Source organism: Dromaius novaehollandiae, chromosome 3 (assembly GCF_036370855.1).
Source record: "Dromaius novaehollandiae isolate bDroNov1 chromosome 3, bDroNov1.hap1, whole genome shotgun sequence".
Lineage (NCBI taxonomy): Eukaryota > Metazoa > Chordata > Aves > Casuariiformes > Dromaiidae > Dromaius > Dromaius novaehollandiae.
This window is the reverse complement of record NC_088100.1, coordinates 89,993,627-90,007,019: the sequence shown is the minus strand read 5'-3', so window position 1 is coordinate 90,007,019 and position 13,393 is coordinate 89,993,627. Positions and strand designations below refer to the sequence as shown.

Genomic DNA, 13,393 nt, shown 5'->3' with positions numbered 1-13,393 from the left:
AAAAGCATTTCTTTACCCAGTACTAACAAACTTCTGGAACCTGCTGCTACAGAGTTCCTGCAGACAGACAGCATCTGCAGGTTCAAAAACAGATTAGACAGATCCACAGACTAGTCCATAAATGACTACTAAAAGGCCTAAAGAGGAACATACACATGCCAGCATCCCTTAGGTAACTGTGGATGCTGAGGGAATACAACAGGAATGGACTGCAGAAAAAGGCCATATTCACATATTCTCCCTAAATAGAATTTTGCACATTCTTGCTTCAGAGCATTTCATCTTGCCATTTACTAAACTTTTACATTCTGATAGCTAAGGTTTTTTTAGAATCTTTTCAGCGTATATTAACAAACATTTCTGAAAACAAATTCTGAATTAAATATAAAACTACAAAACTGTCAAACTGGAAAACCTTCGAAAGCAAAACACCCCAAAAGGGTTTTGTTTTGACAAATGGATATTTTCCAGCCAGAAATAAATACACTGGCAAGCTCCTAAGCAGCTCTACTGTCCTGCCCTATACTGATGACTGAGTTATAATGTAATTGCATCAGTGGTAAACAGCAAGATGAAAGAAGTAAAGGTGACAGCTGTCATGTTAAGCACACAGGTTTACATTGTACTGCACACTGGAAGAACATAGAAAATGAGCTGCCAATATAATATCTACTTTAGTGCATTTCTCTCACACAATGTCAAGAAGAAATAGGGTGTGTTAATCCACAGAAGGTATTCAGAGGTTTTCACAAGAGTACAAAGACTACCTGGCTTGTACTGTGCTATGTGCATTTCTGGGAGGGTACTAGCAGGCTACAGGCAGCTCTATTCTGCATTCAGTTCATATCCTGTCTGCTTCTCTCTTGGCACTGCAGTTCTCTAGGCCAGATTTTGTCCTCTGACTTCCGTCATTCTGTTTATAAGCAATGAAGATCATTCACACTGAAAATACACAGTTGCTCTTTGTGTGCAATTATTACTGTTTCCAGTGATATATGCACTGACCAATTTTCTTGTCAAACTTTGGCCATAAAATAGGTTAAGTTTCAACCGTCTTTCTGATGACACCCGGAGACTCTGTGACGTATTGGCTCTTCACCCTTCTTCAGGACAATTTTCTTTCACCTCTTTCAACATCTTTTGATGACTATCCCTTTCTAGACTTTTCAAAAGAGAGAGTTTCAAAACAAAGATTTGTAAGAGATTTTAGAAGGCAAAAGAAAAGCTCTGTACTTTTGAAACCTCTTCCCCCACCCCAGTCTTCTCACAGCTGGCACACAACTTCTCTCCTGACTTGCTGAATGGAATAGCTCAAATATGAAAAGCCTACTGTCGTATTACCTTCTTTCGCAGAACAGTTAGTCTTCATAGAGGTACACCGCTAACTGCACCTTGCTTGGCTTGCTTTAGAACTTGCCCAAATATATCTTCAGATAATTTAATTGTGCCACATAAAAATAACTTTTGCTTACACAAAGTGTATGCAAGGTTTCGGTGCAGTTTTGTGTCTCACTTTGATCTCTCAGTAAATGTCAGTCTGACTCTTCTGTTTGCTCAGCTTCTCTTTGAACAACCTGTTAGCTTAGGACACTGCCATACTGCCACTCTTTATAGGCAGATCCTTATCAAAGGAATATCTGTTCCCAGATACTGGCTTTATTCTTTGTTAAAAGAAAAATATCCATATGGCTCTCCCTGGCCTATGGAGAATCGTTATGCAAGTCAGTGTGTAGCTAATGATGAGAGTAACAACCTCCAAGTTTGGATATTTTCAAAAGTTCTGTTATTCTGGTTCTTACCAGCAAACTGCTGTTAAAACTCAAACAGATGAAAAACATTCCTGCTCATTCTGGGAAATCAGTGTCCCCTTCCTTCTGCCTTCACCCAGTAAGCTGCAGAAAAACTGCAACAGGGTAACTGAGGTGGAAACAGCTCAGTTATAATTTTTCTTAACTATCCCCCATGTTTCTTCCTTGTATTTTTGCAGAGCTAGAAAATGAAAAAAAAATATCAAGGAAATGAAGAAAAGGGACCTACATTGCTACTTCACCAATTATAAGTATCTATTGCTTAAATACATTCCTGATAATGCTGCATGTGTCGATAGCAGGGTTTAACACAGTGCTTACACTGTCAATGCTCTGGTGACCTGCATGAAACTATTGACAAGGAAAGTACAACCCAAAATGAAGAGATATATCTGCTCTTCCTTCCTTTTTGCCATATTCCTCCTTCTCAGTCATATGATCATGCTTTCCTGACCACTGGCATGTTGGCTTTAATAATATTCTTTTTTTTTTCCTTCCCAGATTCACTTTTTGCTGATTTAGCAAGTTCCATTGGCTTAACATGCAATTAGGTGACTGCCAGAGTTGTCAAAAGATATGGCTGGAGCAAGGAGGAGAGATGAAAATACGATGTTAGTGATCAGCAACAACACTGTTAATTTCGATCAAATCCTGACACGAAACCACAGCCTTACGGTTCCTGGAGACTTCAGCTGACATTCTGAATCTGCTGTGTTCAGTAAATTGCCTTAAAGATTTCTGATAGCCTCTTCTTCCAGAAGGTTATCATGTAAAAATGTACAGTTAACAGCAGGCAGGAAGACAACATGACTATTCAAAACTCATCCAACATTTCAGTTGTGGAGTCAAGAACAGAACTGGACTTCTTTATTCTCAGATCAGTATTGCATTGTAAAGATGCTCTGATCTGAAACTTCTGAGGCCCTCTGCCCTGCATTTTCCCATTACAGAGATCCTGATAGTTTGCTGGTCTGATTTTACTCCAGCAGCATGTAGGTCTTCAACAAGAGGTATAAAAGAGTATATAAACACATCAAGTTACAAATACCAGTTTATATCACTACTCTTGGTGTTCCACTATTATCTCATGAGGTTGGTATTAGCAAAATGATGGATCACAACAGAGTAAATTCCAACCAAAAAGGAGAATTCCAAAAGTTCGTAAAAATAAATGTTGATAAGAGTTATACTCTAAGAGCATACTAAGATGTAGGGAGGCAAGCAGCCTGTTTCATAAAAATCTAAATCCAAAGATAATTTTCTGTCATGGATTGATCTGCTAAGAAGAAGTCAATATGCAGAAAAATGAATTAAGGTGTACAAAAATAAGTGATACCAGATAGATTTCCTATTTGTTTTCTGCTTCATAAGTTTTACACAAGGAAAAGCAGAATATTTAACCATGGAATATAAACATGCAATAAATCCTCTACAGTATTATAACACATTTGCATTGCTATCCAGGCACCATTAAGAATGAAATTTTCACAATACAATGGAGCAGCCATTGTCTTCTTACACAAACTGGTCTGAAACAATGGCTGTTGCAAGCAAGAGAGCACAGAAACTAATGGATATTTCATAACCTAAAGCAAAGGACAAAAAAGATAAGGTGGCTCCCTCCTAAAAAACTCAAGAGATATCAGTAACAGCGCCAGGGGACGTTTTTTAGAAAAGTGCACCAAAAAGAACAGTTAAATCATGGCTTACCCCCTCCCTTGGTGAAGGCTTAGTTAATTAAGCAGGTTTATTGGCTGAAGGTCCAATTAGGAGCTCAGAGGTCAGCCTGAGTGCTCTGTAACACATCAGTACACTTGAGACAGTCTGAAGAAGGAAGAAGTTCATATCTAACTATTTTGTTGACTTATTCAAGAAGCAATTTCTCTTTCATTTTGTCCAGTGCTGACATACAATATGTAAAGCCAAAGCAGCTAGCAACAAATGTTTAAAAAGTCCACCTTGTAAAAATCCAGAGGATCTATTTTCTGTGTGTGGAAAAAAAACAATGTAAAAAAAACATGATTCTAGCAGAGATACCTCAGTTCTAGAATGCACACAGATAAAGAGATTTTACAAGAAATAGACTGCATTTAACAAGAAATAGACTCTCTGCCCTTGGTAGAGTCAAGGATTCAGGAAAAAGCAAATAAAAGAGCTTTGACAAAGCCAGTTCACGTATACAGACTTCCATGTTCTGCACCGCATTTCCACACACCCTGTTATTAAAGCATTTAACAAGTATGTGCAGACACAGAAGCTAAGGCAGCTTGAGGTAAATCAAAAAATCAAAAATCACAGTGTCTGAAAAGTTTGAAAAGAAGAGATTACTTCATATCATCACAACCAAAATTAATAAATGTCTCTAGCTCATTAAAGTCCACTGCAAGTGGGAAATGACTGGACCACTTGGGTTATTCAAGCAGCAGTCCCTGCTAGGTGAAGAACTTGGCACACATGGGGGCCCCCTTTCAGCAGGAGTAGTTAGGACTCACCAACTCATTCAAGCCTGAACACTGGTTATAACATTAAGCTTTAAGCACAGCCCAGATCTAATACTGTTCAGTGTTCAAACATGATCCTTTCAGTAACAACTTTAAATCTATGTCAACAGCAACATGGACCCAGCAGTAAGCCTATGCCACTCACTAGTACATAATCCTCCACGCTTACTAGTGACGGTACAGCTCTGGCAGTCAAAGCTCTTAAATCTGGCTTAATGTCTCTTACCAAAAGAGACATTACCTAGGCTTACTGACTCAGACAAGCTCAAACTCTAACCCAAACTCAAAACATATCCCTAAGATCAGATGAAAGATTTCCCTGAGACACAAAACCAAACGCGGCTGCATGGAAGCTATTGACAGTGCCCACAAACCTAACTCATCTGCTGCTTCTAGACCCAACAGTAACCCACAGGAACTTTAATAGTAATTTTAATACCAACCCACTCTCCAGTGCTGCATCACCAATCCCCACTAATCACAGACAAAGCACAGTTAAATTCAGCAGCAGCAGCAGCCCCAGACCTAGCTCAAGAACCCCTTGATACCCCAGTAATACTTTCACAGTTCCCCACCTGAGCCCAAACCCTAATGAAACCATAAACTCAGTGCTAGAATCAGCAGCTCCTGCCAAAATAGCATTAAGCATAGCTGGATGGCCCTTTTGGGAACAGCCCAGAAGATTACACAATGATCTGTTCAACACCAAGCAGAAATCCAAATTTACAGATTTATGCCAGAGCCTTCCTCCAGCCTACGACTAGACCAGTGACCTCTGCCAGACAGAATTAAGCATAACTAGAATTTCTAATATCACCAGTTATTGCACAATCCCTTACAGTCAGCATCTGAAAGCCCTGAGAGCAATTCAGAATGAAATCTGGAAACCCTATAAAAACTTGTCTTGATTAACAAAAAGATAAAATTTAAAGTAAGAGCCCCAAACTTAAACAACTTCACTGTCTGGACTTTTATTATCTATTTTTCTTATTTATAGAAATAAAACCGAAAGCCCTAAAATTTCAAAATTAAACTCTCAGTGTTAAACCCTTTGTTGCTTTTGAATGAGTTTTATCAATCTTTTCTAGCTTCCATAAAACACTATTTCTGTTTTAAAAGGGAATTTACAACTACCCAGGGAAAATAAGCAGGTGAACTCTAAAAGGTCCAGCAATCTCATTAAAAATATTGGTTTTCTGGCATGCTACCAGCAAGAAACAACAATACAAGTGAAAAATGTACAATGTTTTCAGAATAGTGTTTCTGCCCTCTCTATTTTAAACCCTTACTTCTAAACAACAGAATATCTTCCCTGATGGACCCAGACGGAATAATAAATGTAAGTGTAGAGCCTATTCTTATGCAGTCCTCTTTCACATTATGTTTTTGAGATCAGAATATTTCTATTTTGGTATATCATTTTTTGTGAAACCTGTCAGCTTATTAGTTAACTAGATGACCACCAAAATGATATGAACTTTTCCAACATGTTGCATAGAAACCAGGAACAGAACTCTAGCCATAGAATAAGTTTGAGGTAGAAAAAGCAATAATTTCCTTCTTCTGTGACATATTTATGTGTATTTGTGCATAACGACCTGCATGCAAATACTGAACCATTTATACTCTTCTTCTGCTGACAAAAAGTATATATTTTTCTCCTAATTGGATTAATAGAGCCTCATTACTAAATTTGCTGTCAGGAATGCATTACTATCATAAAATAATAATTTGAGAGACCTAGGAAAACCTGTTGTGAATAATTGTATTTTTTTGCCATTTAGAAACACAAAGAAATCTATTTTGCCAACTTAATCACAGATGAAAATAAAATTCTCCACGCAGAATGCAGTCTCCTTCAAAGTTTCTTTTTGCAGTGTTTTTGACAAGTAAAACTAATTGCTGAGAATAATTTATTCAGGTGGTTGACTGCTTGTTCTTTGTAAATTCCATATGACCAAATTGCAATTGTAGCTGTCATTAGAATGTCTTTCATGGAGAGTTTTATGAACACTTATGCAACCGATTATCTGTCAGATGACATCTTCTCTTAAAGTTTTGAGGCACATTCATCATGTGCTGTAGTTCCTGTCTTCTGATGAGAAGACTTCATTTCATGCCATTCTGTTTTCATTCATAATAACTGCGTCATTAAAAATCAAATTTTATTTCTTGCTCTGGCAAATCTCATACAGGAAACTGAAATACACAGGGTTTGCGTATGATAAACAATCTTGCATTTGCCCAGGTTCTCATGATCTATGAATGACAAAGAAGCACAAATAAACTATGCCTTGCTTCCAATTCAGTGAACTGTTCATGACACACTTTTATCCCGTGGATCAACCATATTTATGCATCCATTTATTGTTATCTGTTTTGTTCTTCCCTTTAAAGAGCTGGGTGTAGTCACAACATTTGGATTCTGCTTCAAAATCAGAGAGAAAAATGGAAATGTTTCATGGAAGAGAAAATCAACAGAACAGCAGCGTGAAGATGTCAAACCTTCATTTTGCAAGAGGACTAAATCTCTGTAACTTTCCCAAAATTAAACTGATTCATTTTGGTTCATGAAGCCAGAGTTGGGTGCAGATTGGTGACAATTCTTTTCAATCAGTTCCTTCTGAAATTACATTCTTTTTCACCATATTCCTCTGCCTGGAATAGTAATTCCTTTTCATCTTAGCACTGGAATAGTAGTCTCCATCGCCACTGTGTCCAGGGTCCTGTGAAACCCACAATTACCATGCCAACCTTCTAACCAGGTCTATTTCTTTATCGTTTAATTCTGTACTGCATCCTACTCATCATTCTGCTATCATTCCACTATAGAATACATAGTCACTGTCTTTCTTCTCTGAATTTGTCTTTCTCCTCTTCTAGTCCCTGTAATTTTAGCATTTTTCTAAGGATGGTTTTCAAAATTACTTCTTTAAAGACAAAATCTCATTGTCTGGAATCTGGGTTTATGCTTCTAAGAATATTTGTTGATTTTTCTGTCATAATAAATTCTGCATTTTCATATTGAACTTGCTTGAGAATATTTTTTTTTGTTTTTTAACCAAAGCTGCCAATGCTTGAAGCCAAACTTCTTTTTATTTTTTCTGCACACATTTTTCACTTTTCCTCATTTTCAATTTATCTAAAGCTGATGAGAATTTAACCTTGAGGTTGCTAATATTAGCACCACAAAGTACTAAGTACTGCAAACGCATTATCATCTAAATAGACAATGTAAAGCACAGCAAAAGAAGGTCTGAAAAAATTGAGAGAGTTTACTGGATTTCTGCATTATCTGCTTACTGCTTTTCTTCCTCATACTCCTATATTCTACAAAATATTCACAGTACTTTTTTTGAAACTTTCTGAGAGTTGGAGGGGGGCAGGTTTGGGAAGGCTGGAATTTATTGTTGCCCTTCAACCTAATAGAAACTCTAGAAAAAAACCACCATGATTAATTATTGTAATTATATGTCTACTGCTCAATCCTCAAATCTTCTGGGCCATGAAATTAAATAATTTTGTTATACTCTCTGTCTTAGCACACATGTCCTGGAAGGAGTCATAGAAGACCCTCACTAAAACACCCCATTCTGTCTTTGTCTGCAGACAGTGGGCAGAATAAAACCAACATAGAGAAAGAAGAACAGACAGTGGTGAAAATGAAAAAGCAACAATCTGCACTGTCCCCAAACTGTACATCTTTCATTTGAAAAAAAAAAAATGCCAGCACCAGCTGCACCAGATCCAAAGCACGATGCCAATTCAGGATACTTCCCCTGGCTCCCCTACACCCACACGTCAGGCTACTGCCCCACCACACCACAGACAAACACAGACAATATATGTGCATGGGGAAGCCTGCTAGCCCTTTCCAGTGAGCCCCTAGTACAACAGTGCTAAGAAGGGAGGAACAATAGTGTGGATGCAAGCCATCATCCCACAGCACCTTTTAAGTGTCACTAAGAATTCTGATAGCGAGGATTAGGAAGAAAGATGTAGGATTGCAGTGAGAAAGAGAGGCATCTGTCTGGAAACAGAAAAAAAAATACAAAGCTGAATTTCCCTAATACCTTCTTGAGCAGGAAAAAAAGGTACCACGGATAATGCTGCTCAGGACCAGTGGAAGAATGAACTAGACAGAAGGACCAGCTGGTGATCCACTCATGACGAGCAAAGGAGACCTTTTTGCTAGCAGCTTCATGTCAGTTTTTTAGCAACATGAGAATATTAGCTCCTCTCCAGAGACATCAGTAAAAGTGCAATGATAACTGACAGATTTGGAAAAGGAACAGATGAGAGAGCTTATCACAGAAGATGATAAAAAGACTATGTACGATGCATACATACAAAGGACAAGTGACACAAATATATCCTTAGTGGATGACTGAAGATCTTCAACTACATCGTTTAGCAATCTGATAGGTAGAGATACAAAAACTGTCAAAAAAAAATACAACGATCATTTGCAGTCAGCAGCAGAATTCTCATTTGATAACAGTCCTAATAAATACAGTCCTTCAATGTTTTATGTAACTTTTATGTAATATTTCCTTGTTGAAACCTGAGCTGCATTTTCTTGAAGTGCTCGATCTATTTAATGGAATAAATGAAAGAAGCAATGGAAACACAGAAATTCATTTAAGTATTTGATTTTGGAAGATAATCCATGACAGCCATTTTGTTCAAACATTCCTTTTTTTCAATGTTCTGACACTCCAGCTGCCATGGAGATTTGGTTGAGAGTACAATTTCTTTCCCTTACTATGCTCCTCATGGAGTAGCATCCCACAACAAAAATATACCACCAAGTTAATTAACAAGAAGGCCCAAGGCCTTCCTCAAATATAAGTCATTTTTCTGTGGTGTCCCTTACTCTTTGTTCAGACAGCAACAGAGAAAGGTTACTTTATTTTGTGAGAAGTACTAACTGATATTATTTAATTAGTTAGCTTTCACTTGTACAACCTAGAGTTGTACAAGTAAAAAACTTTGCCTATTCAGATTTGTAGTCAGGAAAGACTTTTAAATGCCACAGTCAGGATGGAGGAAACAACAAGGGATAACTTCACAAAAACATCAGATCAGGTTATGGTAAAGGTGATTTAAACATGTGAACACAGGCAATACAGGGCAGGCTACAATTCTCCAAAAATAGAATATGTTCACCTCCATCTTCCAGAATTCTGTGGTCTTTTATAGTTCTACCTTACTCTCACAAACAACCCCTGTCTCACAGCGGCTGGAGCTTTAGGCATTGCTGGCACTACAGTAACAATTTAAACTTGGATTATTTTCCCTTCACAAACATACAGTTCACAGTGCCCATTTAGACAACTGACCATACCATCCCATTACTTAAAATCTGTCCTCCATCCCATTACTTAAAATCTGTCCTCTAGCTGCCTTTTTGGCACATCATGAGAAAACAAGAGTATTAGCCCCAAAAGCAATGTCCACCATATTGGCCCCTTTGATTCAACAATCTGGAGCCATGTAGTTAACTCCTAATAAAATAACACCACATCATGTGATTTTGAAATGAATAAACACTAATTGCAAGCATGGGAAGGACATGGCTCATTAAAAAATCCATAGCTTTTCAGCTTGGGTGAGTCAGAGGAATGTATGTAGACATATCTCTGTAACTAAAGACATATTATTTACAAAAGTTTTAGTACTATTTTATACAGCACAATATTCATTTCCTAGATATGTCTAGTCTATAGGCAACCATTTTAGCTTTTCCCTGTGTTAACTTGCTCTTTCTGAAACCCATTGAAAGATTTCTTAAACAAATACCTGACTTTCATCCCAACAAACCATATGTTAGACCCTAAGGGTAGTCAAAGACAACAACAGAACTGCCTGCAAAGTTACTAGATACTATAATCTGCACAGTTGGGTTGCTGGAACCTGCAGAACATGCTAATTAAAGGGGAAAAGGGAAGAGGTGCAGAAGAACAGATTATTCCTAAATAAACACGCTTCTAACAAATTTTCAGCTAGAACATACTAAGTTTTTCTCATTAAAGAGAAGCTAAGGTAAAATAAATAGAAGAAATTATTTAAATGTAGCATTTTCATATCAAACAGATCCCTTTTCCCAACTACATTTAAAGGATTTGTTGTTCCCTAAGGCTATTTTTCACTTCTGATAAACTGCCAGGCAATACTTAAAGGGACAGACTAGAGTTTCTGCAGCAGTCTTATTTTGAGGGTTTCAAATCAATGCCTAGGCTTCCTGCTAGCTCATTCTTCAAGTAGGAGTTTCACCCAGTGGAGAACATTGGGTCATGTAAAGACCCACTCCCACACTTTCAGAGGGTGGTGACAATACAATTAGAATACATATCTTTACTTAGGTTTCCTTCCCATGAAATCAAGAAGGCTGCTTTGATATACCAATGTTTATAATGTTTAGAAAGATATTCCCAAACATAACATGCTTAATAGATTTATGTCTACAGCCCTATCATACTTCTGTTTCATATTTCCAACTTTTTTCCTTAGAATTTGTCATTTTCACCTTAGAGGGTTACGGTTTCAGAGATTTGATGTGGCTGCTAGCATACTAACAGCGTGGAGCTGTAGAGTCTCAAACAGGAAGAATTTATGCATCTCACATACAGAAAAAATGTGATTGTGACAAACTTCCTGGCAAGCCTCATAGGCAAGGCAGGATCCTTCCCTCTCCTCTTCCCGCATTTTCCTAGATATGAAAGAGTTACCATCAGCCACTAGAAGATACATCTTCTACTGACATTACCAGCAATCTGATTCACTACTCAGCCCATGCAGCTCCTGAAAGGGCATGGCCTGTTACCCTGTGGACACCTTAAAGAATATATTGTGCATATAAGTAATTTTGTTCTCCCTGCCTCAGGTTATAGATCCCCCATGGCCTTGAGCAAGGAGAGTCTTGTTATAGTCAGATTACCTGGAAATGACCCTTAACTCCAGCTGGGTTAAGGTAAAAGAACAAGTATTTATATTTATTTAGTGTGTATAAAATTGAAAATAAACTATAAATAATGCAGGTGAAGAAATGAAAGAATTAATATTTCACATCAAGCTATACATTAAAAAAAAAAAAGCATAAAAATGTCTAACTGTGATACATGTTCTTAGCTTATAACAACACTCCTGCCTGAGATCAGACACAACAGTAATCAACCACTTTAGGCTGGCAGAGTGTTTAGGGTTTTGATTCAACTTCTTTCTCATAGTAATCCTTTCCTTCAAATAAGAGCGTGTAGATATAAATTTTTTCAGTTATATACAGGCACTCACATGGCTGGCTCTTGTACAATCAGGTGAAAAGTCATCAATATAAACTGACCCATACAAAAATAGATCACAGTGATCCTGTAATTCAGACACTGGGTTCTCATCCTTTACTGGTTTCTCCTGACCACATTTCCTTTTCGCTAAGAGTTTGCCATTATTTTCAAGCTGATGACATTCTATCTATTTCATGTCCACTTATGCTCTCCTACCTTGATTGCCCTTTACAACAAACCATGCCAATATAGAAATACCACAGTAAAGTACTGGGAAGATTATGCATGAATAGCCTTAGCCAAAAAAGCATAAGTAAAAGAAAAAAGACTAAGAGCACTACACCTTACAAGAGATGTGTACACTTACTCACCTTTTCTGTTGTCAACACAGATACATTAACACTCAAAATAACCTTGAAGACATTTAAAACTAAAGCAGGATGATAGCTGATGGAATTGTAGTAGGAGGAACCTGGACACAAAATCCTAAGGCAAAATAATCTACTTAAAACATAGATACTTCTTCACACACAGCAAACAGATTCTAGCTATGAAAGTCTCTTTTGGGGAAAGGCAACTTTCAGTACTATACCACCTTGAGGCAAACTGTCAGTAACTCCCTTTCTTGGTTTCTAACTAGTAATTTGCCACTGGGAAGGCACAACCCACTTACCCAAGCCAGTAATTTGTCACAAAACATCACAGACATTCTTACTAGATGTCAGCACGCAGTCCATTGATTTGATTATTTATGGGAGGGAGCCACCACCAGGAGAACAAAATCCAAGAAGAATCCACAAGTCACATATTGTCTGAACTGAATAACTCCCATAGTGCCATCCTGAAGTTAATTCAAATTTTCTCACTCTCCTATTCAGCAATTACAGTGTAACACTTTCCTCCAAGTTACTCATGATTGATTTAAGTCAACAGTGAATTTTAACAACATGTCATTATGGGGTGGTTCTTCAGCAAATGGACCAAATCTTAACAGAAACTATCCTGCAAACAAATCTTTTCTCAGTTCTCCATCCCCCCAAAAAGTTCCTAATCATGATGAAGATGGCATCATCAGAAATGTTCTGTGTAGTAAACCAAAACACATGAAATTACAGGGACTGGGATTTCTATTTCAGTTTTCTAAAAGAAATATCACATTGCTCTTCACTGAGGCAATTCTTTTCATGCAAGTAAGACCAGATCATCACAGGTGATTAGGTACTTAAAGATGAAAGAAAAGCTTAGCAGGATGTTTTAAAAGCAGCTGTCTGCAATTCCCATTGACTTCAATGTTCCTTAAAGGTAAATGCATGCTTAAGCCTTTGCAAGACTGGGTCTGGAATAATCAAAAACCAAAACCAGACCCTTGCCCTTTTTAATATTTAGCCTAGACATTCAGATAACTCTGAACATAAGGGTAAGCATTCCTACATCTTGTCAGGATTGGGGCCATAATGAGTAAACACACATTAAAATAGTAACTTGCAAGTTAATTACATTCAATGGAATAAAACAAACCCCAGGAACAAAACATAATCATGGCACTGATCTTCCCCAATTACATCCAAACTGAAAAAAAAAAATCCTTAAGAATAAAATATAATCATTGCACTCATCTTCTCACTTTGAAATAGTCCTTCCATCTGTATTGGCAAATTAAGCCTGAGTAGAAATACAAATTAATGTGAAATGTCTTAAAATAACACCAGTGGAGCTATTTTCCAAGTATTTTCCTCAGATGCACTATGATCATGTTCACAAACAAAATCTGGAAAAAAATCTGTAATTCTCAGATTGCCTG

General features: G+C 37.4%; 1 long non-coding RNA gene across 5 annotated transcripts in view; it reads right to left on the bottom strand.

The window, feature by feature from the left end:
- Positions 1-12,153, bottom strand: part of LOC112984584 (uncharacterized) — a 181,950-nt gene extending 169,797 nt beyond the window's left edge. For all 5 annotated transcript variants that reach the window (XR_010388489.1, XR_010388487.1, XR_010388488.1 and 2 more), the window contains exon 1: positions 11,964-12,153. This is a non-coding gene — a long non-coding RNA (uncharacterized LOC112984584). The remainder of the gene's footprint in view (positions 1-11,963) is intronic.
- Between the last annotated feature and the right edge of the window lie 1,240 nt (positions 12,154-13,393).